Raw genomic sequence first — 27,150 nt, forward strand, 5'->3', positions numbered from 1 at the left:
AGCATTGTCTGCAGCTGGATAACTCTGGTGACTTAAAGCTTCTTCTTTTACAGAAAAAAAAAAAACTTTATAATACTAAAAGAAATCAGATGTTGGAATTGTCTGACAAGGATACCCACTCGCTGGGTGGGTATCTGCCCTTTGGAGCAACACTGAACAAGCCTCTTCTTGTTTTCACAGGAGAATTCATCAGGCAACTGCAGATACTGGAATTATCAAGAGGTGGTAGCAGGTCTCCATCAGATAAATTGAGCAGGGCACATGGATATCCTGAGAGAATGATCTGTAAACTCAAGAATACAGGTTGACCATCACATCTTAGATAACCTCATCTCTACCATGAGAAACAGGGCTACCATCAGAATGTAAGAGGCAGCAAGGAGTTAGAATTGACAGAAAAGGTTATATATTTCTTTTTAAATTAATGTATATCAGGGCATAATACAGTGCTCAATAAACACATTCTGAGGACAAACAAAAAAGATGGAAAGATTGAAAGATGGTGTAGAAGTTTCCAGTTCAGACAATGTGATATACAATTGTTCTTCTCTACTCCTCCCTGCTAAATACAACTGTAACCCCTAGAAATAATAGAAGAGGCATCAAACAACAACTCTGAAATGGGAAAAAAGAGAAAGTTAGACAGGTTAGAGACCACGTGACTGGAGAAGCAATATAGTGTCAAAGCATCTTAGGACCTTTGCCTGTCCTCCAACAGAAAAGGGTGACCCAGGTCTAAAGATTCCCAGTCTCAAACCTAGCAACAGATGGTGTCCAAGCCCCCAAAGTACCAGTTGAGTCTGGCAATAAAAATTTGTTGGAATCCCCACTGACAATCAGTAGCCAGGAAAAGTGCTCTCCTTTTCATTCGGGCCTAAGAATCCACAGCTCAACCAAGAGACCCTTGACTTCCAGGGAACAGCAGCAAGAAACACTCCACCACAATCAGCAGCCCAACCTAAAAAAAAAAAAAAAAAAACAACTCTTTGTACCTCAAAGTGAAGAGGGAAGAGGGAACCTGGCCCACCTGTACTTTTGTTTCTGTTGGGCCTGAGACTCCCCTCTGCTATCAAAAGACCATGTGTTTGGGAGACAACAGCAAGGGGAATCTGTCCACAAGTGGCCTGGAAGCTTCTTTGTCCCCACAGACCAGAGACCCCCTTCTCCAACTTACAGGTACCAGGCAGACTGGCCTAAGAAAGTGCCAGCAGGAACCAGAGGGAGCCACAGCAGTAACAAATACACCAAGAAAACCAAAACAGCTCTTCAAAGGCTTTGGAAATTCAATGTAATTGGAACCACAACTCACAAAAGTAAAACAGACTCTGTGTGCTACACCTAAACACGGTGACCATCTGCTAAAATAAAAGATTTAAATAGAATCCAGAGTCTCCTAACATAATAGTAAAACTATCTAGCATACAATTAAAAACCATCATGATACGAAGAACCAGGACAATCATATCTTGAATGAGAAAAGACAATTCATTGATGCCAATACTGAAAGGAATCAGATGTTGGAATTGTCTGACAAGGATATTAAAGAAGCCATCATTAAAATGTTTCAAAAAATACTTACAAATTTTTCTGACACAAATGAAGAAAAAAAAATTAGCAAAATAAAATGAGGTTATAAAAATGCTGAATTTAAATTATGGAACTAGAAAATACAATAACAAATGAAAAACTCAATGTATGCGCTCAATAGTAGAGAGGAGATGACAGAGCACGAAATCAGGGAACTTCAGGACAGATAAACAGAATTTATCCAATCTGAACAATAGACAGAAATTAGACTGAAATAAAAGAACTGAGCCTGGGAGAATAGGGCAATAACTAAAGAGCCAATATTCACATCATTGGTGTTTAAGAAGGAGAGGAGAAAGAAAGTGGATCTTAAAGCAAATTCAAATAAATAAAGACAAAACTTCCTAAAATTGGGTAAAGATATAAACCTAGAGATTGAAGAAGCTGAGTGAACCCCAGATACGATAAATCTTTTTAAAAATCCAGGTCAAGGTACATTTTAATTAAACTTTTGGAAACAAAGCAAAATTTGATAAAGAAAATTTTGAAAGCAGGTAGGGAGAAATGACACATTATCTATAAGGGAACAAGACACATACTAAATAATTTTTCAACTGAAACTAAACTACGAAGGCTAAAACAGAAAGAGGCATATTTTTCAAGTGCTAAAAAAAAAAGAACCATCAACTGTAAGCTCCATAGCCAGCAAAACAGTTCTTCAGGAATAAAGGAGAAATGAAGACATTCTCAGATAAAGAAAAACTAAAAAAATAAATAAACAAAAATTTTAAAAAGTCACTAGCAGACTTACCTATCCTCAAGGAAGTTTCTTCAAACAAAAAGCTATTGATAATAGAAAAAATATTGGAGCATCAAGAAGGAAGGACAATGGTAAGAGTAGAAATATGGGTACATAAAATAGACCATCCTTCTCTGCATAAATTTTATAAATCATATTAGATGACTAAAAAAATAACAACATGTGATACTCAAGAAAAGTTGTAAAGAGACCTAAATGGAAATAAGATTTCCACATTTCACTCAAAGTGTTAAAATGTTGATACCATTAGACTGTGGTAAGTCACACATGCACATTGTAATACCCAAAGCAACCACTAAGAAACCTACAAAGAGATACACTGGAAACTGCAATAAATAAATCAAGATGAAATTCTAAAATGTATTCAAGAAACCTACAGAAAAGAAAGGAGATAAACAAAAGAACAAGAAACAGAGGAAACAAATAGAAAACAAATAATAAAATGACAGATTTTTGGAAGGCCGAGGCAGGTGGATCACGAGGTCAGGAGATCTAGACCATCCTGGCTAGCACAATGAAACCCGGTCTTTACTAAAAATACAAAAAAATTAGCTGGGCATGGTAGCAGGCGCCTGTAGTCCCAGCTACTCGGGAGGCTGAGGCAGGAGAATGGCATGAACCTGAGGGGCAGAGCTTGCAGTGAGCGGACATCATGCCACTGCAGTCCAGCCTGGGAACAGAACGAGACTCCATCTCAAAAAAAAAAAAATGACAGATTTAATTGTAATTACCATAAACATAAATAGTCCAAATATACCAATTAAAGGGCAGAGATTTTAAGGGAGATTAAAAGTATATATACATATATGTATATAAAATACAATAAAATGGAAAATAAAAAAGGATAATAAGGGAATACTATGAACAGCCTTATGCTCATAAATTTGACAATTTAGAAGAATTGTTCTCACTCATAGGTGGGAATTGAACAATGAAAACACATGGACACAGGAAGGGGAACATCACACACCGGGGCCTGTTGTGGGGTCAGGGGAGGGGGAAGGGATAGCATTTGGAGATATAACTAATGTTAAATGACGAGTTACTGGGTGCAGCACACCAACATGGCACATGTATACATACGTAACTAACCTGCACATTGTGCACATGTACCCTAAAACTTAAAGTATAATAAAAAAAAGAAGAAGAATTAGACCAATCTCTTAAAAAACACAAAGTACCCAAACTTGATATGAAATAAGTAATATGAAAAAGGCCATAACAATTAAATAAATTGAATTCATAATATAAAATCTCCTTTAAAGATGACTCCACGTCCAAATGGTTTCCCTGGAGAATTCTACCAAACATTTAAAGACATTACCAACAATTTTACATAATCTCTTCCAGAATATAAGAGGTGTGGGAACACTTCCCAACTCATTTTATGAAGCCAGTATTACTCCAATAGTAAATCCAGACAAAGGCAGTATAATTAAAAAAAAGTAAAAACTAAAGATCAATATTTCTCATGATGCAGTTATCAACAAAGTATTAGCAAATCAAATCCAAACCATATAAAGAGAATCATACATCATACTGAAGCAGTGTAATTTATCTGGGGTAAATACCTGAGGTTCATCATCTCATGCCAAGGAAATTGAGTACACAGACATACAAGAAGTGGGTTTAGGAGTGGTTTAATAGGCAAAAGAAAGAGAAAGGAGATTAGCTCTCTCTCTTCTGCCAGAGAGAGGGGTACCCAAGTGGGACCTCCAGCCCACAGTGGACTGCACAGGGTTTTATAGACTGGCTTGAGGAGGTGGTGTCTGATTTATATAGGGCCCAAAGATTGGTTGGACCAGGTGTGACATTTACGTAGCACAAGGAGAAGCTGGCCACCCCACACTAATATTATGCAAATGGTATCTTTGCCTGGTCAGCACCATGTTGTCTGCTTCTGACTGCACACATTGTTGGCAAGGAAAAGGGAAGATGGAACCACCATTTTGAACATGCCTAACCCCTAGGTAGCCCCTTTCCTATTGACACAACTGCCAGCATTCACCTGTGCAGGTTTCCAGCTTACTTGTCTATGTCTGTAGCTCAATTTTACTGGCTGCTCTTTGTTAGAAAAGAAAATGATTTGGGGGCTGCTTTTCACTAAAAGAAAAGCCTTACTGAGGACTTCCTTACCCTCACTATCTGCCTAAATAATTTCTTTTTAATTCCTATATCAATGCCAAGTGGTATTTATTCCAGGTATGCAAGGCTGGTGCAATATTCAAAATTCAATCAATGTAATCCCTCACATGAACAGGCTAAATGATAAAAATCATATGATCACATCAATTCATGCAGCAAAAATCATTTGACAAAATTCAGTACTAATCGTGATAAAAATTCTCAGAAAACTAAGAATATAGCTATTGTCTTAGTTCATTTAATGTTGCTATAACAGAATACCACAGACTGAGTAATTTATAATGAATGGAAATTTATTTGGCTTGTGGTTCTAGAGGCTGGGAAGTCCAAGAGCATGGCACTAGCCTCTGGTAAGAGCCTTTGTGCTGCATGCTCCCAAGAACAATGACAGAAGGGCAAAAGAGGGAGCAAGTGAGAAAGCAAACTCACTTTTATGACCATTTACTCTTGTAATAATGAACTCATTCTCATGACAATGACATTAATCCATTCATGAAGGCAGAGCCCTCTTGGCCTAACAGCCCTCTTAACAGTCCCACTTTGCAGTACTATCCCAAAAGTAATTAAATTTCAACATAAGTTTTGAACTTATGTTTCTATTTGCTGAGCAAATAGAAAGTGACATTACTTATGCAGCGCCTTGAGGGAGTGGAAAGAGCTCATGGCAGCCCCTAGCTAAGGCCTCTCCAGGCTCCCACCTCAGCCCTCTACCCCTGGCTCCCCAAAACTCATGTTTTCTCACATGCAAAATACATCCAGAGAGTGGGTGGAAGATGCCGTGCCAGCAGGATGCAGCCTGAGGATCCTGGAGGTGGAGTAGGCAGAGCCCCAGAGCCAGGCCAGGGCTGGCCCAAGAAAGTGCCACAGCCAGAGCAGGCCGCCCACTTGCCTCAAGCTCATCAGCTGCCCCTCCTCTCCCTGTGACCACTCCCCCACAGGGCCAGAGAGGCTGCCACCACAGCTCAGAGGGAGTCGTGGCAAAGGGAAGCCAAGAAGCAGGTCTTGGGGAGGAGCTCACCGTGCTCCTCCAGGAACTGGCAATAAGATGGCAGGTCCAATGGGGAGACAGAGGCCAAGTCACTCAGCCTATCGTGGAAGGCCAGGATGCTGCCTTTCTAATGTGACTGTCCTGCTATCAGCCCTCACCATCATGGCAACTCTCACAACTTCGGTCCTGCTGTTCACACAGACTGTGGTGTCCAAGGCAACATTATCCTGGAAGATCCTACGGTCCGTCTTCTTGGAAATCAGACACCACCTCCTCACCACCACCACCTGGGCCAGAGCACAGGTGCACCTTGTAGATGTGCCTGCGAGGGGACAGGATTCAGTGGCAAGCACTTAACCCAGCAGTTTCAGGTTCTCGGTTGTTGTTTCTACACCTGTAACAAATGACAGGGCCAGACACACTATATTGTAGAAGAAACCTCGGTAGAGGAGCAGGATACAGCAGTCATGATGTGGCCCAAACAGTAGCTGTCAGGCAGATAGACCCTGCATCCACTCAATTTGTCCAAAGAAGCCCCCATATTCTCTGTGAAAAAGATTTCCAGAAGGTGTTGTCGACAACAAAGTCTAAAAAAACACACACACACAAAACCACCAACTCTAAAGATCATTCTTGCAAGTGATTTGAAAATCAATGTCAAATTCAAGTGGCAAGATACCACCCTAATAGCCAGATCTGTAGAGCCTACCCATCATGCCAGGGAAAATGCTCTATTCATCATTCCTTAGCTTCTGGTTCTGTTCAGAGTTCTCTCTATGTCAGAAGGGTTTTAAAGCTAGAGGGGCCTTTACCCATTTACTCATATTTACAGATCTGCATATGGAGGTCAAGAGGGGAAGTGACATGTCCCAAGTGAGAGCAGAGTCAAAAAGAAAACAAGACAAAAAATGACTGATCCTCTAGTGTATACTGGGCATTGGCTAGCTACTGGCGATATGGAGATGAAGAAAACATAGCCCCTTCTTCAAGGAGCTCAATCTAGCAAGATAGACAGACTCTTTGTAGCCAAAAGAAGGCTTCCCTGCAGCAGAAGGAAATGTGAAATCAGGGTAATGAGCCTCACCAGGGACAGGTCACCACACTGCACCAAGAGAATCATTTGTGGACCCGGCGCTATGGCATGGCCCTTCTTTGAACCTCTAGCTGTGCTGTAGTGTGAGGTGGGAGCCTGGAGTAGCCTGAGCTGGGGGCTGCCATGAGCTCTTTCCACTCCCTCAAGGCACTGCAGCATAAGTAATGTTGCTTTCTATTTGCTCAGCAAAATCAGAGACATAGTTTTCTAGAACATGAGGTGCCTCCCCTCCTCCCAGCTCAGTAGATGGTCTACTCTGCTTTGTGGGCCCTTGTTTGTGTTAGAGAAAGAACACTCCACATGGTTCTGAGTGGTCACTTGTGGCCCACAGGCCACTGGCAAGTGGAGCCAGAGCTGTGAAGCCCTTAGGAGCCATGGTGGGCCTGCTGCCCACCACGAAATACATACTCAGCTGCTGCTGGCCCATGTGTGGGCAGTTGGGCAGTACTACTAGTAACGTACAGAATCCTGGGACTAGCATCAGTTACCCTGTATATACTCTGGGTGATCCAGGCATGCACTGCTGTGTTGGCCTCTATGAGCAGGAGATAACATATGGTGAGAAAAAAGGAAGAGCTGGCCGGAAGAGATTCAACCCAGGGTGAGGTTCACGGAAAGGCCAAAGCCAAGATGGGGCCAGCATCCCAGGCCAGTGATGGCCTCACATCCACCATGCCAAGGCCAGTCCTCAGTTGCTCCAAACCCTCTGCTTGAGGTTTCTAAATGAAATGAACAGGTCTTCCCTTCAGGGCATAAGTGAGCTTCTGAAGACAGTACAAAAACGCAAGCCTCCTGAACTTCCCCAAGTGACTGATGCAGAACAATTCCCACATGCTGCACAGCACAGTGGAGATCTTCGGGGGCAAACCGCGATGATCTGAATGACAGCACTGACTGTTGGCAACCTGCAGAGATGCCTGACCAAGAAATTGCAAGATGGAAGCAAAGGCTGGAGCAGGCCAAGGCAGAAATGAAACAGGCCACAGATGTTGGAGTGAGGCAACTGACCTCTCTGGCCCACAACCCGCAGAGCATCCTGCATCTGCTGGAGGGTGGTAGAGACCATGTAGAGAACAGGGACTTGGCAAAGGAGGGGAACAAGAAAGCAAGACAGGGATTGCTGGCAAGATGGCCAAATAGGAACAGCTCCAGTCTGCAGCTCCCAGTGAGATCAATGCAGACAGCAGGTGAATTCTGCACTTCCAACTGAAGCACCCAGTTCATCTCACTGGGACTGGTTGGACAGTGGGTGAAGCCCAAAAACAGTGAGCCAAAGCAGGGTGGGGCGTTGCCTCACACAGGAAGCATAAGGGGTTGGGGAACTTCTCTCTCCTAGCCAAGGGAAGCCATTAGGGACTTTGCCATGAGGAATGGTATATTCCAGCCCAGATACTGCACTTTTCCCATGGTCTTCACAACCCACAGACCAGGAGATTCCCTCCAGTGCCTACACCAACAGGGCCTGGGGTTTCAATCACAAAACTGGGTGACCATTTGGGCAGACACTGAGCTAGCTACAGGAGATTTTTGTTTGTTTGTTTGTTTTTCATACCCCAGTGGTGCCTGGAACACCAGAGAGACAGAATCATTTACTCCCCTGGAAAGGGGGCTGAAACCAGGGAGTCAAGTGGTCTGGTTCGGTGGGTCCCACTCCCACAGAGCCCAGAAAACTAAGATCCACTGGCTTGAAATTCTCACCACCAGCACAACAGTCTGAGGTTGATATGGGACACTTGAGCTTGGTGGGGAGAGGGGCCTCCACCATTCCTGAGGCTTAAGTAGGCGGTTTTATAATCACAGTGTAAATAAGGCTGCTCGGGAAGTTTGAAATGGGCAGAGCCCACCACAGCTCAGGAAGGCTGCTGCAGCCAGACTGCCTCTCTAGATTCCTCCCCTCTGGGCAAGGCATCTCTGGAAAAAAAAAAAAAAAAAAAGGAGGGGTGGAGCCAAGATGGCCAAATAGGAACTAATCCAGTCTACAGCTCCCAGCGTGAGCAACACAGAAGATGGGTGATTTCTGCATTTCCAACTGAGGTACCCGGTTCATCTCAATGGGGAGTGTCGGAAAGTGGGTGCAGGACAGTGGGTGCAGCCCACCAAGCATGAGCCAAAGCAGGGTGAGGCATTGCCTCAACTGGGAAGTGCAACGGGTCAGGAAATTCCCTTTCTTAGACAAAGAAAGGGGTGACAGATGGCACCTGGAAAATCGGGTCACTCCCAGCCTAATACTGCGCTTTTCCAAAGTCTTAGCAAACGGCACACCAGGAGATTATATCCTGCGCATGGCTCAGAGGGTCATATGGCTATGGAGCCTCGCTCATTGCTAGCATAGCAGTCTGAGACCAAATTGCAAGGTGGCAGCGAGGCTGGGGGAGGGGCACTGAACATTGCCCAGGCTTGAGTAGGTAAACAAAGTGGCCTGGAAGCTAGAACTGGGTAGAGCCCACCGCAGCTCAAGGAAGCCTGCATGCCTCTCTAGAGTCCACCTCTGGGGGCAGGGCATTGCCAAACAAAAGGCAGCAGAATCCTCTGCAGACTTAAATGTCCCGGTCTAAAAGCTTTGAAGAGAGTAGTGGTTCTCCCAGCATGCAGCTGGAGATCTGAGAACAGACAGACTGCCTCCTCAAGTGGGTCCCTGACCCCCAAGTAGCCTAACAGGGAGGCACCCCCCAGTAGGGGCAGACTGACACCTCACACGGCCGGGTACTCCTCTGAGACAAAACTTCCAGAGGAATGATCAGGCAGCAACATTTCCTGCTCACCAGTATCCGCTGTTCTGCAGCCTCCACTGCTGATACCCAGGCAAACAGGGTCTGGAGTGGACCTCCAGCAAACTCCCACAGACCTGCAGCTGAGGGTCCTGATGCTTAGAAGGAAAACTAACAAACAAAAAGGACATCCACACCAAAACCCCATCTGTACATCACCATCATCAAAGACCAAAGGTAGACAAAACCACAAAGTTGGGAAAAAATGGAGCAGAAAAACTGGAAACTCTAAAAATCAGAGTGCCTCTCCTCCTCCAAAGGAACGCAGCTCCTCACCAGCAATGGAACAAAGCTGGATGGAGAATGACTTTGACGAGCTGAGAGGAGAAGTCTTCAGACAATCAAACCACTCCGAGCTAAAGGAGGAAGTTTGAACCCATGGCAAAGAAGTTAAAAACCTTGAAAAAAATTAGAAGAATGGCTAACTAGAATCACCAATGCAGAGAAGTCCTTAAAGGAGCTAATGGAGCTGAAAACCAAGGCATGAGAACTACATGAGGAATGCAGAAGCCTCAGTAGCTGATTTGATCAACTGAGAGAAAGGGTATCAGTGATGGAAGATCAAATGAATGAAATGAAGTGAGAAAAGAAGTTTAGAGAAAAAAGAATAAAAAGAAATGAGCAAAGCCTCCAAGAAATATGGGACTATGGGAAAAGACCAAATCTATGTCTGATTGGTGTACCTGAAAGTGACGGGGAGAATGGAACCAAGTTGGAAAACACTCTGCAGGATATTATCCAGGAGAACTTCCCCAATCTAACAAGGCAGGCCAACATTCAAATTCAGGAAATACAGAGAATGCCACAAAGATACTCCTCGAGAAGAGCACTCCAAGACACATAATTGTCAGATTCACCAAAGTTGAAATGAAGGAAAAAATGTCAAGGGCAGCCAGAGAGAAGGGTCAGGTTACCCACAAAGGGAAGCCCATCAGACTAACAGCGGATCTCTCGGCAGAAACTCTACAAGCCAGAAGAGAGTGGGGGCCAATATTCAACATTCTTAAAGAAAAGAATTTTCAACCCAGAATTTCATATCCAGCCAAACTAAGCTTCATAAGTGAAGGAGAAATAAAATACTTTACAGACAAGCAAATGCTGAGAGATTTTGTCACCACCAGGCCTGCCCTAAAAGAACTCCTGAAGGAAGCACTAAAGATGGAAAGGAGCAACTGGTACCAGCCACTGCAAAAACATGCCAAATTGTAAAGACCATCAAGGCTAGCAAGAAACTGCATCAACTAACCAGCAAAACAACCAGCTAACATCATAATGACAGGATCAAATTCACACCGAACAATATTAACCTTAAATGCAAATGGGCTAAATGCTCCAATTAAAAGACACAGACTGGCAAATTGGATTAAGAGTCAAGACCCATCAGTGTGCTGTATTCAGGAAACCCATCTCACGTGCAGAGACACACATAGGCTCAAAATAAAAGGATGGAGGAAGATCTACCAAGCAAATGGAAAACAAAAAAAGGCGGGGGTTGCAATCCTAGTCTCTGAAAAAACAGACTTTAAACCAACAAAGGTCAAAAGACAAAGAAGACCATTACATAATGGTAAAGGGATCAATTCAACAAGAAGAGCTAACTATCCTAAATATATATGCACCCAATACAGGAGCACCCAGATTCATAAAGCAAGTCCTTAGAGACCTACAAAGAGACTTAGACTCCCACACAATAATAATGGGAGACTTTAACACCCCACTGTCAACATTAGATAGATCAACCAGACAGAAAGTTAACAAGGATATCCAGGAATTGAACTCAGCTCTGCACCAAGCAGACCTAATAGACATCTACAGAACTCTCCACCCCAAATCAACAGAATATACATTCTTCTCAGCACCACACCACACTTATTCCAAAATTGACCACATAGTTGGAAGTAAAGCATTCCTCAGCACATGGAAAAGAACAGAAATTATAACAAACTGTCTCTCAGACCACAGCACAATCAAACTAGAACTCAGGATTAAGAAACTCACTCAAAACTGCTCAGCTACTTGGAAACAGAACAACCTGCTCCTGAATGACTACTGGGTACATAAGAAAATGAAGGCAGAAATAAAGATGTTCTTTGAAACCAACGAGAACAAAGACACAACATACCAGAATCTCTGGGACACATTCAAAGCAGTGTGTAGAGGGAAATTTGTAGCACAAAATGCCCACAAGAGAAAGCAGGAAAGATCCAAAATTGACACCCTAACATCACAATTAAAAGAACTAGAGAAGCAAGAGGAAACACATTCAAAAGCTAGCAGAAGGCAAGAAATAACTAACATCAGAGCAGAACTGAAGGAGATAGAGACACAAAAAAACCCTTCAAAAAATTAATGAATCCAGGAGCTGGTTTTTTGAAAAGATCAACAAAATTGATAGACCACTAGCAAGACTAATAGAGAAGAAAAGAGAGAAGAATCAAATAGATGCAATAAAAAATGATAAAAGGGGATATCACCAGCGATCCCACAGAAATACAAACTACCATCAGAGAATACTATAAACACCTCTACGCAAATAAACTAGAAAATCTAGAAGAAATGGATAAATTCCTCGACACATACACCCTCCTAAGACTAAACCAGGAAGAAGTTGAATCTCTGAATACACCAATAACACACTCTGAAATTGAGGCAATAATTAATAGATTACCAACCAAAAAAAGTCCAGGACCAGATGGATTCACAGCCATATTCTACCAGAGGTACGATTAGGAGCTGGTACCATTCCTTCTGAAATTATTCCAATCAACAGAAAAAGAGGGAATCCTCCCTAACTCATTTTATGAGGCCAGCATCATCCTGATACCAAAGCCTGGCAGAGACAAAAAAAAAAAAGGGAATTTTAGACCAATATCCTTGATGAACATTGATGCAAAAATTCTCAATAAAATACTGGCAAACCAAATGCAGCAGCACATCAAAAAGCTTATCCACCACGATCAAGTGGGCTTCATCCCTGGGATGCAAGGCAGGTTCGACATATGCAAATCAATAAACGTAATCCAGCATATAAACAGAACCAAAGACAAAAACCACATGATTATCTCAATAGATGCAGAAAAGGCCTTTGACAAAATTCAACAACACTTCATGCTAAAATCTCTCAATAAATTAGGTATTGATGGGATGTATCTCAAAATAATTAGAGCTATCTATGACAAACCCACAGCCAATATCATACTGAACGGGCAAAAACTGGAAGCATTCCCTTTGAAAACTGGCACAAGACAGGGATGCCCTCTCTCACCACTCCTATTCAACATAGTGTTGGAAGTTCTGGCCAGGGCAATCAGGCAGGGGAAGGAAATAAAGGGTACTCAATTAGGAAAAGAGGAAGTCAAATTCTCCCTGTTTGCAGATGACATGATTGTATATCTAGAAAAACCATTGTCTCAGCCCAAAATCTCCTTAAGCTGATAGGCAACTTCAGCAAAGTCTCAGGATACAAAATCAATGTGCAAAAATCACAAGCATTCTTATACACCAATAACAGACAAACAGAGAGCCAAATCATGAGTGAACTTCCATTCACAATTGCTTCAAAGAGAATAAAATATCTAAGAATCCAACTTACAAGGGACGTGAAGGACCTCTTCAAGGAGAACTACAAACCACTGCTCAGTGAAATAAAAGAGGATACAAACAAATGGAAGAACATTCCATGCTCATGGGTAAGAAGAATCAGTATCATGAAAATGGCCATACTGCCCAAGGTAATTTATAGATTCAATGCCATCCTCATCCAGCTACCAATGACTTTCTTCACAGAATTGGAAAAAACTACTTTAAAGTTCATATGGAAGCAAAAAAGAGCCCACATTGCCAAGTCAATCCTAAGCCAAAAGAACAAAGCTGGAGGCATCACGCTACCTGACTTCAAACTATACTAAAAGGCTACAGCAACCAAAACAGCATGGTACTGGTACCAAAACAGAGATATAGACAATGGAACAGAACAGAGCCCTCAGGAATAATACCACATATCTACAACCATCTGATCTTTGACAAACCTGACACAAACTAGAAATAGGGAAAGGATTCCCTGTTTAATAAATGGTGCTGGGAAAACTGGCTAGCCATATGTAGAAAGCTGAAACTGGATCCCTTTGTTACGCCTTATTCAAAAATTAATTCAAGATGGATTAAAGACTTAAATGTTAGACCTAAAACCATAAAAGCCCGAGAAGAGAACCTAGGCAATATCATTCAGGACATAGGCATGGGCAAGGACTTCATGTCTAAAACACCAAAAGCAATGGCAACAAAAGCCAAAATTGACAAATGGGATCTAATTAAACTAAAGAGCTTCTGCACAGCAAAAGAAACTACCATCAGAGTGAACAGGCAACTCACAGAATGGGAGAAAATTTTTGCAATCTACTCATCTGACAAGGGGCTAATATCCAGAATCTACAATGGACTCCAACAAATTTACAAGAAAAGACAAACAACCCCATCAAAAAGTGGGCAAAGGATATGAGCAGACACTTCTCAAAAGAAGACATTTATGCAGCCAACAGACACATGAAAAAATGCTCATCATCACTGGCCATCAGAGAAATGCAAATCAAAACCACAATGAGATACCATCTCACACCAGTTAGAATGGCGATCATTAAAAAGTCAGGAAACAATAGGTGTTGGAGAGGATGTGGAGAAATAGGAACACTTTTACACTGTTGGTGGGACTGTAAACTAGTTCAACCATTGTGGAAGTCAGTGTGGCGATTCCTCAGGGATCTAGAACTAAAAATACCATTTGACCTAGTCATCCCATTACTGGGTATATATCCAAAGGATTATAAATCATGCTACTATAAAGACACATGCACACGTATGTTTATTGTGGCATTATTCACAATAGCAAAGACTTGGAATCAACCCAAATGTCCAACAATGATAGACTAGATTATGAAAATGTGGCACATATACACCATGGAATACTATGCAGCCATAAAAAATGATGCGTTCATGTCATTAGTAGGGACATGGATGAAGCTGGAAATCATCATTCTCAGCAAACTATCACAAGGACAAAAAAGCAAACACCGCATGTTCTCACTCACAGGTGGGAATTGAACAATGAGAACACATGGACACAGGAAGGGGAACATCACACACCAGGGCCTGTTGTGGGGTGGCGGGAGCGGGGAGGGATAGCATTTGGAGATATACCTAATGTTAAATGACGAGTTCCTTGGTGCAGCACACCAACATGGCACATGTATACATATGTAACTAACCTGCACAGTGTGCACATGTACCCTAAAACTTAAAATATAATAATAATAAAAAAAGACAGCAGCCCCAGTCAGGGACTTATAGATAAAACCCCCATCTTAAACATCCCTGCCTGATGGCTCTGAAGAGAGCATCAGACCTCCCAGCACAATGTTCAAGCTCTGCTAAGGGTCAGACTGCCTCCTCTAGTGGATCCCTGACCCCAGTGTATCCTAACTGGGAGACACCTCCCAGCAGGGGTTGACAGACACCTCATACCGGAGAGCTCTGGCTGACATCTGGCAGATGCCCCTCTGGGATGAAGCTTCCAGAGGAAAGAACAGGCAGAACTATTTGCTCTTCTGCAGCCTCTGCTGGTGGTACCCAGGCAAACAGGGTCTAGAGTGGACCTCCAGCAAACTCCAGCAGACCTGCAGCAGAGGGGCCTGACTAGTAGAAGGAAAGCTAACAAAAAGAAATGAATAGAATCAACATCACAAAAAGGACGTCCAATCAGAGACCCTGTCTGAAGGTCACCAACATCAAAGACCAAGGGTAGATAAATCCATGAATATGGGGAGAAACCAGCGCAAAAATGTTGAAAATTCCAAAAACCAGAAACCCTCTTCTTCAAAGGATCACAGCTCCTCATCAGCAAGGGAACAAAATTAAACAGAAAATGGACTTGACGAATTGACAGAAGTAGGCTTCAGAAGGTGGGTAATAACAAATTCCTCCGAGCTAAAGGAGCATGTTCCAACCCAATGCAAGGAAGCTAAGAACCTTGAAAAAAGGTTAGATGAATTGCTAACTAGAATAACCAGTATACAGAAGAACATAAATGACTTGATGCAGCTGGAAAACACAGCATGAGAACTTTGTGAAGCATACACAGGTATCAATAGCCAAATCGATCAAGCAGAAGAAAGGATATTAGAGATTGAAGATCAACTTAATGAAATAAAGCAAGAAGACAACATAAGAGAAAAAGTAATGAAAAGGACAAAGAAAGACTCCAAGAAATATGGGACAGTGTGAAAAGACCAGATCTACATTTGATTGGTGTACCTGAAAGTGATGGGGAGAATGGAACCAGGTTGGAAAACAATCTTCAGGATATTATCCAGGAGAACTTCTCCAACTTAGAAAGACAGGCCAACATTCAAATTCAGGAAATACAGAGAACACCACAAAGATACTCCTCAAGAGGAGCAACCCAAAGACACATAATCATCAGATTCACCAGGGTTGAAATGAAGGAAAAAGTTTTAAGGGCAGCCAGAGAGAAAAGGTGGGTTACCCACAAAGGAAGCCCATCAGACTAACAGCGGATCTCTCTGCAGAAGCCCTATAAGCTAGAAGAGAGTAGGGGCCAATATTCAACATTCTTAAAGAGAAGAATTTTCAACCCAGAATTTCATATCCAGCCAAACTAAGCTTCATAAGCAAAGGAGAAATAAAATCCTTTACAGACAAGCAAATGCTGAGAGATTTTGTCACCATCAGGCCTGCCTTATAAGAGCTCCCAAAGAAAGCACTAAACGTGGAAAGGAACAACCTCTACCAGCCACTGCAAAAACATGCCAAATTGTAAAGGCCATTGACACTATGAAGAAACTGCATCAACTAACAGGCAAAATAACCTGCTAGCATCATAATGACAGGGTCAAATTTACACATAACGGTATTATGTGTAAGCCCTTAAATGTAAATGGGCTTAATACCCCAATTAAAAGACACAGACTGGCAAATTGGATAAACAATCAAGACCCATCAGTGTGCTGTATTCAGGAGACCAATCTCATGTGCAAAGACACACATAGACTCACAATAAAGTGAGGGAGGAAGATTTACCAAGCAATGGAAAGCAAAAAAAAGCAGGGGTTGCAATCCTAGTCTTTCATAAAACAGACTTTAAACCAACAAAGATCAAAAGAGACAAAGAAGGCCATTAATAATGATAAAGGGATCAATGCAACAAGAAGAACTAACTATCCTAAATATATATGTACCCAATACAGGAGCACCCAGATTCATAAACCAAGTTCTTAGAGATCTACAAACAGACTTAGACTCTCACAGAATAACAGTGGGAGACTTTAATGCCCCACTGTCAATATTAGACAGATCAACGAGATAGAAAATTCACAAGGACATTCAGGACTTGAACGCAGCTCTGGACCAACCAGAACTAATAGACATCTACATAAATTTCCACCCCAAATCAACAGAATATACATTCTTCTCAGCACCACATCACACTTATTCTAAAATTGACCACATAATTGGAAGTAAAACACTCAGCAAATGCAAAAGAATGGAAATCATAACAAACAGCCTCTCAGACCACAGTGCCATCAAATTAGAACTCAGGATTAAGAAACTCATTAAAAACTGCACAACTACATGGAAACTGAACAACCTGCTCCTGAATGACTACTGGGTAAATAACAAAATTAAGGCAGAAATCAAGAAGTTCTTTGAAACCAATAAGAACAAAGACACAACATGCCAGAATCTCTGGGACACATTTAAAGCAGTGCGTAGAGGAAAATTTATAGCACTAAATGCCCACAAGAGAAAACAGGAAAGATCTAAAATCAACACCCTAACATCACAATTAAAAGAACTAGAGAAGCAAGAGCAAACAAATTCAAAAGCTAGCAGAAGGCAAGAAATAACTAAGATCAGAGCAGAACTGAAGAAGATAGAGACATGAAAAACCCTTCAAAAAAATCAATGAATCCAGGAGCTGGTTTTTTGAAGAGACCAACAAAATAGATAGACTGCTAGCAAGACTAATAAAGAAGGAAAAACAGAAGAATCAAATAGACGCAATAAAAAATGATAAACAGGATATCACCACTAATCCCACAGAAATACAAACCACCATCAGAGATTACTATAAACACCTCTATGCAAATAAACTGGAAAATCTAGAAGAAATGGATAAATTCCTGGAAACATACACCCTCCCAAGTCTAAACCAGGAAGAAGTCGAATCCCTGAATAGACCAATAACGAGTTCTGAAGTTGAGGCAGTAATTAATAGCCTACAAAGAAAAATAAGTCCAGGACCGGACGGATTTCCAGCCAAATTCTACCAGAGGTACAGAGAGGAGCTGGTGCCATTCCTTCTGAAACTATTCCAAACAATAGAAAAAAGAGGGAATCCTCCCTAACTCATTTTATGAAGCCAGCATCCTTCTGATATCAAAACCTGGCAGAGACGCAACAAAAAAAAAAGAAAATTTATGACCAATATCCCTGATGAACATCAATGCAAAAATCCTGAGTGAAATACTGGCAAACCGAATCCAGCAGCAAATCAAAAAGCTTATCCCCTATGACCAAGTCATCTTCATCCCTGGGATGCAAGGCTGGTTCAACATATGCAAATCAATAAATGTAATCCATCAAATAAACTGAACCAATGACAAGAACCACATGATTATATCAATAGATGAAGAAAAGGCCTTTGACAAAATTCAACAGCCCTTCATGCTAAAAACTCTCAATAAACTAGGTATTGATGGAACGTATCTCAAAATTATAAGAGCTATTTATGACAAACGTAGCCAATATCCTACTGAATGGGCAAAAGCTGGAAGCATTCCTTTTGAAAACCAGCACAAGACAAGGATTCCCTCTCTCATCACTCTTGTTCAACATAGTATTGGAAGTTCTGGCCAGGGCAATCAGGCAAGAGAAAAAAATATAGGATATTCAAATAGGAAGAGAGGAAGTCAAATTGTCTCTGTTTGCAGATGACATGATTGTATATTTAGAAAACCCCATTGTCTCAGCCCAAAATCTCCTTAAGCTAATAAGAAACTACAGCAAAGTCTCAGGATATAAAATCAATGTGCAAAAATCAAAAGCATTTCTATACACCAATAATAGACAAACATAGAGCCAAATCATGAGTGAACTCCCATTCACAATTGCTACAAAGAGAATAAAACACCCAAGAAAACAACTTACAAGGAATGTGAAGGACCTCTTCAAGGAGAACTACAAACCACTGCTCAAGGAAATAAGAGAGAATACAAACAAAAGGAAAAAACATTCCATCCTCATGGATAGGAAGAATCAACATCATGAAAATGGCCACACTTTCCAAAGTAATTTATAGATTCAATGCTATCCTCATCAAGCTACCATCGACTTTCTTCACAGAATTAGAAAAAAGCTGTTTTAAATTTCATATGGAACCAAGAAAGAGATCACATAGCCAAGATAATCCTATGCAAAAAGAACAAAGCTGGAGGCATCAGCTACCTGACTTCAAACTATACTATCAAAAGAAACTATCAGGCCTACAGAAACCAAGACAGCATGGTACTGGTACCAAAACAGACATATAGACCAATGGAACAGAACAGAGGCCTCAGAAATAACACCACACATCTACAGCCATCCGATCTTTGACAAACCTGTCAAAAACAAGCAATGGTGGGCCGAGCATGGTGGCTCACGCCTGTAATCCCAGCACTTTGGGAGGCCAAGGTGGGCAGATCACAATGTCAGGAGATTGAGACCATCCTGGCTAACATGGTGAAACCCTGTCTCTACTAAAAATACAAAAAATTAGCCAGGCATGGTGGCAGGCACCTGTAGTCCCAGCTACTCGGGAGGTTGAGGCAGAAGAATGGCATGAACCAAGGAGGCGGAATTTGCAGTAAGCTGAGATCGCACCACTGCACTCCAGCCTGGGAGATAGAGTGAGACTCCATCTCAAAACAAACAAACAAACAAGCAATGGAGAAAGGATTCCCTATTTAATAAATGGTGTTGAGAAAACTAGCTAGCCATATGCAGAAAACTGAAACTGGACCCCTTCCTTATACCTTATACAAAAGTTAACTCAAGATGGATTAAAGACTTAAATGTAAAACCCCAAACCATAAAAACCCTAGAAGAAAACCTTGGCAATACCATTCAGGATATAGGCATGGCCAAAGACTTCATGACTAAAACACCAAAAGCAATGGCAACAAAAGCCCAAATTGACAAATGGGATCTAATTAAACTAAAGAGCTTCTGCACAGCAAAAGAAACTATCATCACAGTGAACAGGTAACCTACAAAATGGGAGGAAATTTTTGCAATCTATCCATCTGACAAAAGGCTAATATCCAGGATCTACAAAGAACTTAAATAAATTTACAAGAAAAAAACAACCCCATCAAAAAGTGGGCAAAGGATATAAACAGACACTTTTCAAAAGAAGACATTTATGTGGCCAACAAACATATGAAAAAAGCTCATCATCACTGGTCATTAGAGAAATGGAAATCAAAACCACAATGAGATAGCATCTCACACCAGTTAGAATGGCGATTATTAAAAAGACAGGAAACAACAGATGCTGGAGAGAATGTGGAGAAATAGGAACACTTTTACACTGTTGATGGGAGTGTAAATTAGTTCAACCATTGTGGAATACAGTGTGGCAATTCCTCAAGGATCTAAAACCAGAAATACAATTTGACCCAGCAATCCCATTACTGGGTATATACCAAAGGATTGTAAATCATTCTACTATAAAGACACATGCACAACGTATGTTTATTGCAACACTATTCACAATAGCAAAGACTTGGAACCAACCCAAATCCCCATCAATGATAGACTGGATAAAGAAAATGTGGCACATATACACCATGGAACACTACGCAGCCATAAAAAAGGATGAGTTCAAGTTATTTGCGGGGACATGGATGAGACTGGAAACCATCATTCTCAGCAAATTAACACAAGAACAGAAAACCAAACACTGCATGTTCTCACTCATAAGTGGGAGTTGAACAATGAGAACACACAGGCACAGGGAGGGGAATATCACACAGTGGGACCTGTCGGGGGCTGGGGTGCTAGGGGAGGGATAGCCTTAGGAGAAATACCTAATGTAGGTGACGGTTTGATGGGTGCAGCAAACCACCATGGCACGTGTATACCTATGTAACAAACCTGCGCATTCTGCACTTGTATCCCAGAACGTAAAGTATAATTTTAAAACTAAATTAATTAATTAAAATTAAAATTAGAATAAACAAATAATAAAATAAAAAGCATGATTATCTCAATAGATGCAAAAAAAAGTCTTTTGATAAAATTCAACATCCCTTCATGTTAAAAACCCTCAATAAACTAGACATTGAAGGAAAATACTTCAAAATATAAGAGCCTTTTCTGACAAAGCCACAACCAACATCATACTGAATGGGTAAAAGCTGGAAGCCTTTCCCTTGAAAACTGGCACAAGAGAAGGATGTCCTCTCTCACCACTCACATTCAATATAGTATTGGAAGTCCTGGTGAGAACAATCAGGCAAAAGAAAGAAAGAAAAAGCATCCAAATGGGAAGATAGAAAGTCAAACTATACCTGTTTGCAGATTACATGATTCTTCGTCTGGAAAACCCCATAGTCTCTGCCCAAAAGCTCCTTGATCTGATAAACAACTTCAGCACAGTTTCAGGATACAAAATCAATGTCTAAAAATCAGTAGCATTCCTATACATCAACAACATCCAAGCCAACAGCCAAATCAGAAATGCAATCCCATTCACAATTGCCAGAAAAAGAATACAATACCTAAGAATACAGCTAACCAAGGAGATGAAAGATCTCTACAGTTAGAATTACAAAACACTGTTCAGAGAAATCAGAGATGACACAAACAAATAGAAAAACATTGCATGCTCACAGATAGGAAGAACCAATATCATTAAAATGGCCATACTGCCCAAAGCAATTTACAGATTCAAAACTATTCCTATCAAATTGCCAATGACATTCTTCACAGAACTAGAAAATACTACTTTAAAATTCATATGGAGCCAAAAAAAGAGTCCAAATAGCCAAAGCAATCCTAACCAAACAGAACAAAGCAGGAGGCATCATGCTACCGGACTTCAAGTGATAATACAGGGCTACAGTAACCAAAACAACACAGTACTGGTACAAAAACAGACACATAGGCCAACGGAACAGAATAAAGAACCGGCAAATGAGGTCGCACACCTATAACCATCTGATCTTTGACAAAGCTGACAAAAACAAGCAATGGATAAACAACTCCTCATTCAATAAACTGTGCTGCAGTAAATGTCTAGCCATATGCGGAAGATTGAAACTGGACCCCTAGTTTACATCACATACAAAAATCAACTCAAGATCTATTAAAGACTTAAATGTACAACCTAAAACTATAAAAACCTTGGAAGATAACCTAGGAAATACCATTCTGGACATCAGCCCTGGCAAAGATTTCATGACATAGACACCAAAAGCAATTGCAGCAAAAACAAAAACTGACAGATTGGATCTAATTAAATCTCAGAGCTTCTGCACATCAAAAGAAGCTATCAATTGAGTAAACAAACAACCTACAGAATGGTAGAAAATACGTTCAAACTAAGCATCCAACAAAGGTTCAATATCCACAACTTATAAGGAACTTAAACTTACAAGCAAAAAACAAATAAACCCATTTAAAAGTGGGCAAAGGAAGGACATAAACAGACACTTTTTAAAAGCAGACATACATATGACAAACAAGCATATGAAAACATGCTCAACATCACTAATCATTAGAGAAATGCAATCAAAACCACCATGAGATACCATCTCACACCAGCAAGAATGGCTAATATTAAAAAGTCTAAATATAACAGATACTGGTGAGGTTGCAGAGAAAAGGGAACACTTACACAGTGCTGCTGACAGTGTAAATTAGTTCAGCTACTGTGGAAAACAGTGTGGTGACTCCTCAAAGAACTTAAAACAGAATTACCATTTGACCCAGCAATCTTATTATTGGTTATATACCCAAAGGAATATAAATTGTTCTTCCATAAAGATAAAGACACATGCACATGTACCTTCATCACAGCACTATTCACAGTAGCAAAGACATGGAATCAACCTAAATCCCCATCAATGGTAGAGTGCATAAAGAAAATGTGGTACATATATACCAGAGAATAATATGCAGCCATAAAAAGAATGAGATCATGTCCTTTGCCAGACCATGGATGGAGCTGGAGGGCATTATCCTAAGCAAAATAACACGGGAACAAAAAACCAAATACCACATGTTCTCACTTAAAAGTGGGAGCTGAACATTGAGTACACATGGACACAAAAAAGGGAAAAATAGACACTGGGGCCTACTTGAGGGTGGAGGGTGGGAAGAGGGTGAGGATTGAAAAACTACCTATTGAGTATCATGCTTATTACCTGGGTGATGAAATAACCTGTACACCAAACCCTCATGATATGTAATTTACCTATATAACAAACCTGAACATGTACCCCAGTTTAAAAGGTTCCTCCACATCTTATCAGGGCTTGATAGATTATTTCTTTTTTTAGCACTGAATAGTGTTCCATTGTTTAGATGTACCACAGTTTATTTATCTACTTACTGAAGAACATCTTGGTTGCATCCAAGTTTTGGCAATCATGAATAAAGCTGCTATTAATATGAATATCAATGTACAAAAAAAAATCAGTGAGATGTTTCGTGTGCTGGTACTCTCCCATTTAATAATCAGTTTGAACACCACAGATACACTGAGCTATAAATTTATATTCATTACACTTTTCTTTATGTGAGACACATTTCACAGTAATGGAAAGATTTAAAAGAATGAGAATACATAAAAAACAAAACACAAATTCAAGTCAGAAAACTAATTGAAAAACATCAATATCAGTTATTCTATATAGCATTATTGAATCTATATGGAAATAGTTATCATAATAGGTGGCCTATGCAGCATTATTAGTTTGACAATGTAATCATTTAACAGGTTTTCTGTCTTCTTTTTTCATTAACTTGCTGCTTTTCCCCTCTATGCCCATCCATGGTAGGGATGAGGTAGTTTGGTATATTATTAATGTTTTGAGATTATACCATTAATGAATATATTCTGATACAGATTAGAGAAAGGAAATGTATCCTTAGATCTTCCACTCTGAATAACAGAAGTATCTACAATCGGTAGCCGCTGCGGAGCCTGCCGCCACCGCCTCTGAGCAGAAGATGGCTGTGCCACTCACGTATGCCAATCTTGGCAAATCTGCCAGGGATGTCTTCACCAAAGGTTATGGATTTGGCTTAATAAAGCTTGATTTGAAAACAAAATCTGAGAATGGATTGGAATTTCCAAGCTCAGACTCTGCCAACACTGTGACCACCAAAGTGATGGGCAGTCTGGAAACCAAGTACAGATGGACTGAGTACGGCCTGACATTTACACAGAAATGGAACACCGACAATACACCAGGCACTGAGATTACCGTGGAAGATCAGCTTGCACGTGTACTGAAGCTGACCTTTGATTCATCCTTCTCATCTAACACTGGGGGAAAAAAAGCTAAAATCAAGACAGGGTACAAGTGGGAACACATCAATCTGGGCTGCGACATGGATTTCGACATTGCTGGGCCTTCCATCCAGTGTGCTCTGGTGCTGGGTTACGGCAGCTGGCTGGCCAACTACCAGATGAATTTTGAGACTGCAAAGTCCCGAGTTACTCAGAGCAACTTTGCAGTTGGCTACAAGACTGATGAATTCCAGCTTCACACTAATGTCTGACAGAACAGAGTTTGGTGGCTCCATTTACCAGAAGGTGAACAAGAAGTTGGAGACCGCTGTCAGTCTCGTCTGGACAGCAGGAAACAGTAATACGCTTCAGAATAGCAGCCAAGTATCAGATTGACCCTGACGTTTGCTTCTTGGCTAAAGTGAACAATTCCAGCCTGATAGGTTTAGGATAAACTCAGACCCTAAAGCCAGGTATCAAACTGACACTGTCAGCTCTTCTGGATCTCAAGAAGGTCAGTGCTGGTGGCCCCACGCTTGGTCTAGGACTGGAATTTCAAGCATAAATGAATACTGTACAATTGTTCAATTTTAAACTATTTTGCAGCACAGCTACCTTCAGAATTTGGTGTATCCTTTAATGTTGTATGTCTGGGATGCAAGTATTGCTAAATATGTTAGACCGCCAGGTTAAAGATGATTCAGCTTTAAGACGTTACCCTTTCAGAGGTACAGAAGAAACCCGTTTCCAAAAAAGGTCTTTTCAGTGGTAGAGTTGGGGGAAACTTGGTGGCCCCTGTGAGAGGCCAGTTTTCTTTTTTATCTAGAAATGGCTGCAAGTGGAAGCTGATAATATGTAGGCACTTTATAAATTCATATTGAGTAAATGAATGAAATTGTGATTTCCTGATAATCAAACTTTGGTTTCCTAACCCTGATTGATGAGAGGCTCACTGCTTGATGGTGTGTATAAACTCGCCTGAATGGGACTTTTTTAGGCAGATCTTCATGACCTGTTCCCACCCCAGTTCATCGTCACCTCTTTTACACCAAAAGGTCTGCGGGGTGTGGTCACTGTTTCTTTTGTGCCATTTTGGGGTGGAGAGGGTGGATGTGAGGAAGCCAATAATTCTGGACTTATTCCTTCTCGTGTTGTGTTTTTTTGCCCTTGCACCAAAGTATGAAATAGCTTCCAGGAGCTCCAGTTATAAGCTTAGAAGAGTCTGTGTGATTGTAATCACATGGTAACAACACTCAGAATCTAAATTGGACTTCTGTTGTATTCTCACCACTCAATTTGTTTTTCAGCAGTTTAATGGGTACATTTTAGAGTCTTCCATTTTGTGTGGAATTAGATCCTCCTCTTCAAATGCTGTAATTAACATCACTTTAAAAAACTTGAAAAAATATTGAAACCTCAAAAAAAAAAAAGAAGTATCTACAATCACCACCCCAGAGGAGAGTCAGAAATGAGTGAAGCCAAGCCTCAGAAACAAAGATTCAGTACATCATGTCAGAATAAAAACCAAAAACTGAACCAATGACCATAGCTTTGTCTGGAAAGATGGGATAAAGGATGGAAACAGGAATCTTGAGAAAAAGCAAAAGATGAAAAAGGAAATGAGGGAAGGAGACTACAAAAAATCATCACTCAGGTCATGTCAGAATAAAAACCAAAAACTGAACCAATGACCATAGCTTTGTCTGGAAAGATGGGATAAAGGATGGACACAGGGATCTTGAGAAAAAGCAAAAGATGAAAAAGGAAATGAGGGAAGGAGACTACAAAAAATCCATTTCCAGAAGTTATCTGATTTTGACTATGAACTTAAAAGTGATATATGAGAGAAACAAATAAACACTGAATAACAGCCTCAGGTGCCCAATGAGTTTGTTATCAGACACAGGAAAATAGATTCTCTCTAAAGGAGTAAAAAAATCTCCCAGACACTGCATAGCATAATGAATGAATGAAAATTTTGTTTCATGACGAATTAATGACTGATTGATTTTATTATTAAATCTTAATTTTTTGGTTCCTCTTACCAAGGAATAGAGTGATTCTCCAAGTTGAGATGTAATTACAAAATTAATATTTTGTAGAAGTTACATTATTTCAGGAAAGTAAGCCAGTGTGAGCCTTCAGAAAGACAGCAAATCAAAACCTCTATTGCTATAAAAAGAAAATTACATAAAAGCCTGGTGAAATACAGTGAAAGCTGAACAGAGCGCTGAAGTGACACCAAGCAAAGAGCATAATCAAGGAACCCTTTCAGCAGAGACAAAAGTGGACCTAACAGGAGATCTCCAGGCTATTTTCCTTTGCTAGCCTGACCATGTGACTCAACTGACATTTTTGCCAACATTATATGGCTTCTTGTTTCTTGCAGGCTGCTAAGTGTTGCCAGGCACCTATGCCAATGCAAAATTGGCATTTTCTCTGACATCACTGTTGCCCAGTTTGTTGGCTCCAACGATGAAGGAAGGTTAGTGACAGAGCATGAAAGCAGGCATAAATTCTGGGGACAAAATGGTTCCCCAAGGTACCTGAGGCCTTAGTCCCAAGGTCGCACTGCTCTGAGCTGGGAGCATACATTTTGATATTGGGAACATTAAGAGATAGAAGCAAGAAGAAGAAAATGACATGGTGAGCCTCCTTTCAGTTAAGCCCCTATGGGGCATTTTCTTTTTTGTTTGTTTGTTTTGCATTTTTTTTTATACTTTAAGTTCTAGGGTACATGTGCACAATGTGCAGGTTTCTTACATATGTATACATGTGCCATGTTGGTGTGCTGCACCCGTTAACTCGTCATTTACATTAGGTATATCTCCTAATGCTCTCCCTCCCCTGCTCCCCCCATCCCATGACAGGCCTGGTGTGTGATGCTCCCCACCCTGTGTCCAAGTGTTCTCACTGTTCAATTCCCACCTATGAGTGAGAACATGTGGTATTTGGTTTTCTGTCCTTGCCATAGTTTGCTCAGAATATGGTTTCCAGCTTCATCCATGTCCACGCAAAGAACTTGAGCTCATCCTTTTTTATGGCTGCATAGTATTCCATGGTGTATATGTGCCACATTTTCTTAATCCAGTCTATCATTGTTGGACATTTGGGTTGGTCCCAAGTCTTTGCTATTGTGAATAGTGCCACAATAAACATACGTGCGCATATGTCTTTATAGCAGCATGATTTATAGTCTTTTGGGTATATACCCAGTAATGGGATGGCTGGGTC

The 27,150-nt window shown here is 40.9% G+C and overlaps 1 protein-coding gene and 1 pseudogene across 1 annotated transcript in view; one reads left to right on the forward strand and one right to left on the reverse strand.

The window, feature by feature from the left end:
• MUCL1 (mucin like 1) overlaps positions 1–27,150 on the reverse strand; it is a 109,496-nt gene that overhangs the window by 32,539 nt on the left and 49,807 nt on the right. The window lies entirely within an intron of this gene.
• On the forward strand, positions 23,634–24,585 carry LOC101144170 (voltage-dependent anion-selective channel protein 1-like; annotated as a pseudogene).

Source organism: Gorilla gorilla, chromosome 10, assembly GCF_029281585.2.
Source record: "Gorilla gorilla gorilla isolate KB3781 chromosome 10, NHGRI_mGorGor1-v2.1_pri, whole genome shotgun sequence".
Taxonomy (NCBI): domain Eukaryota; kingdom Metazoa; phylum Chordata; class Mammalia; order Primates; family Hominidae; genus Gorilla; species Gorilla gorilla.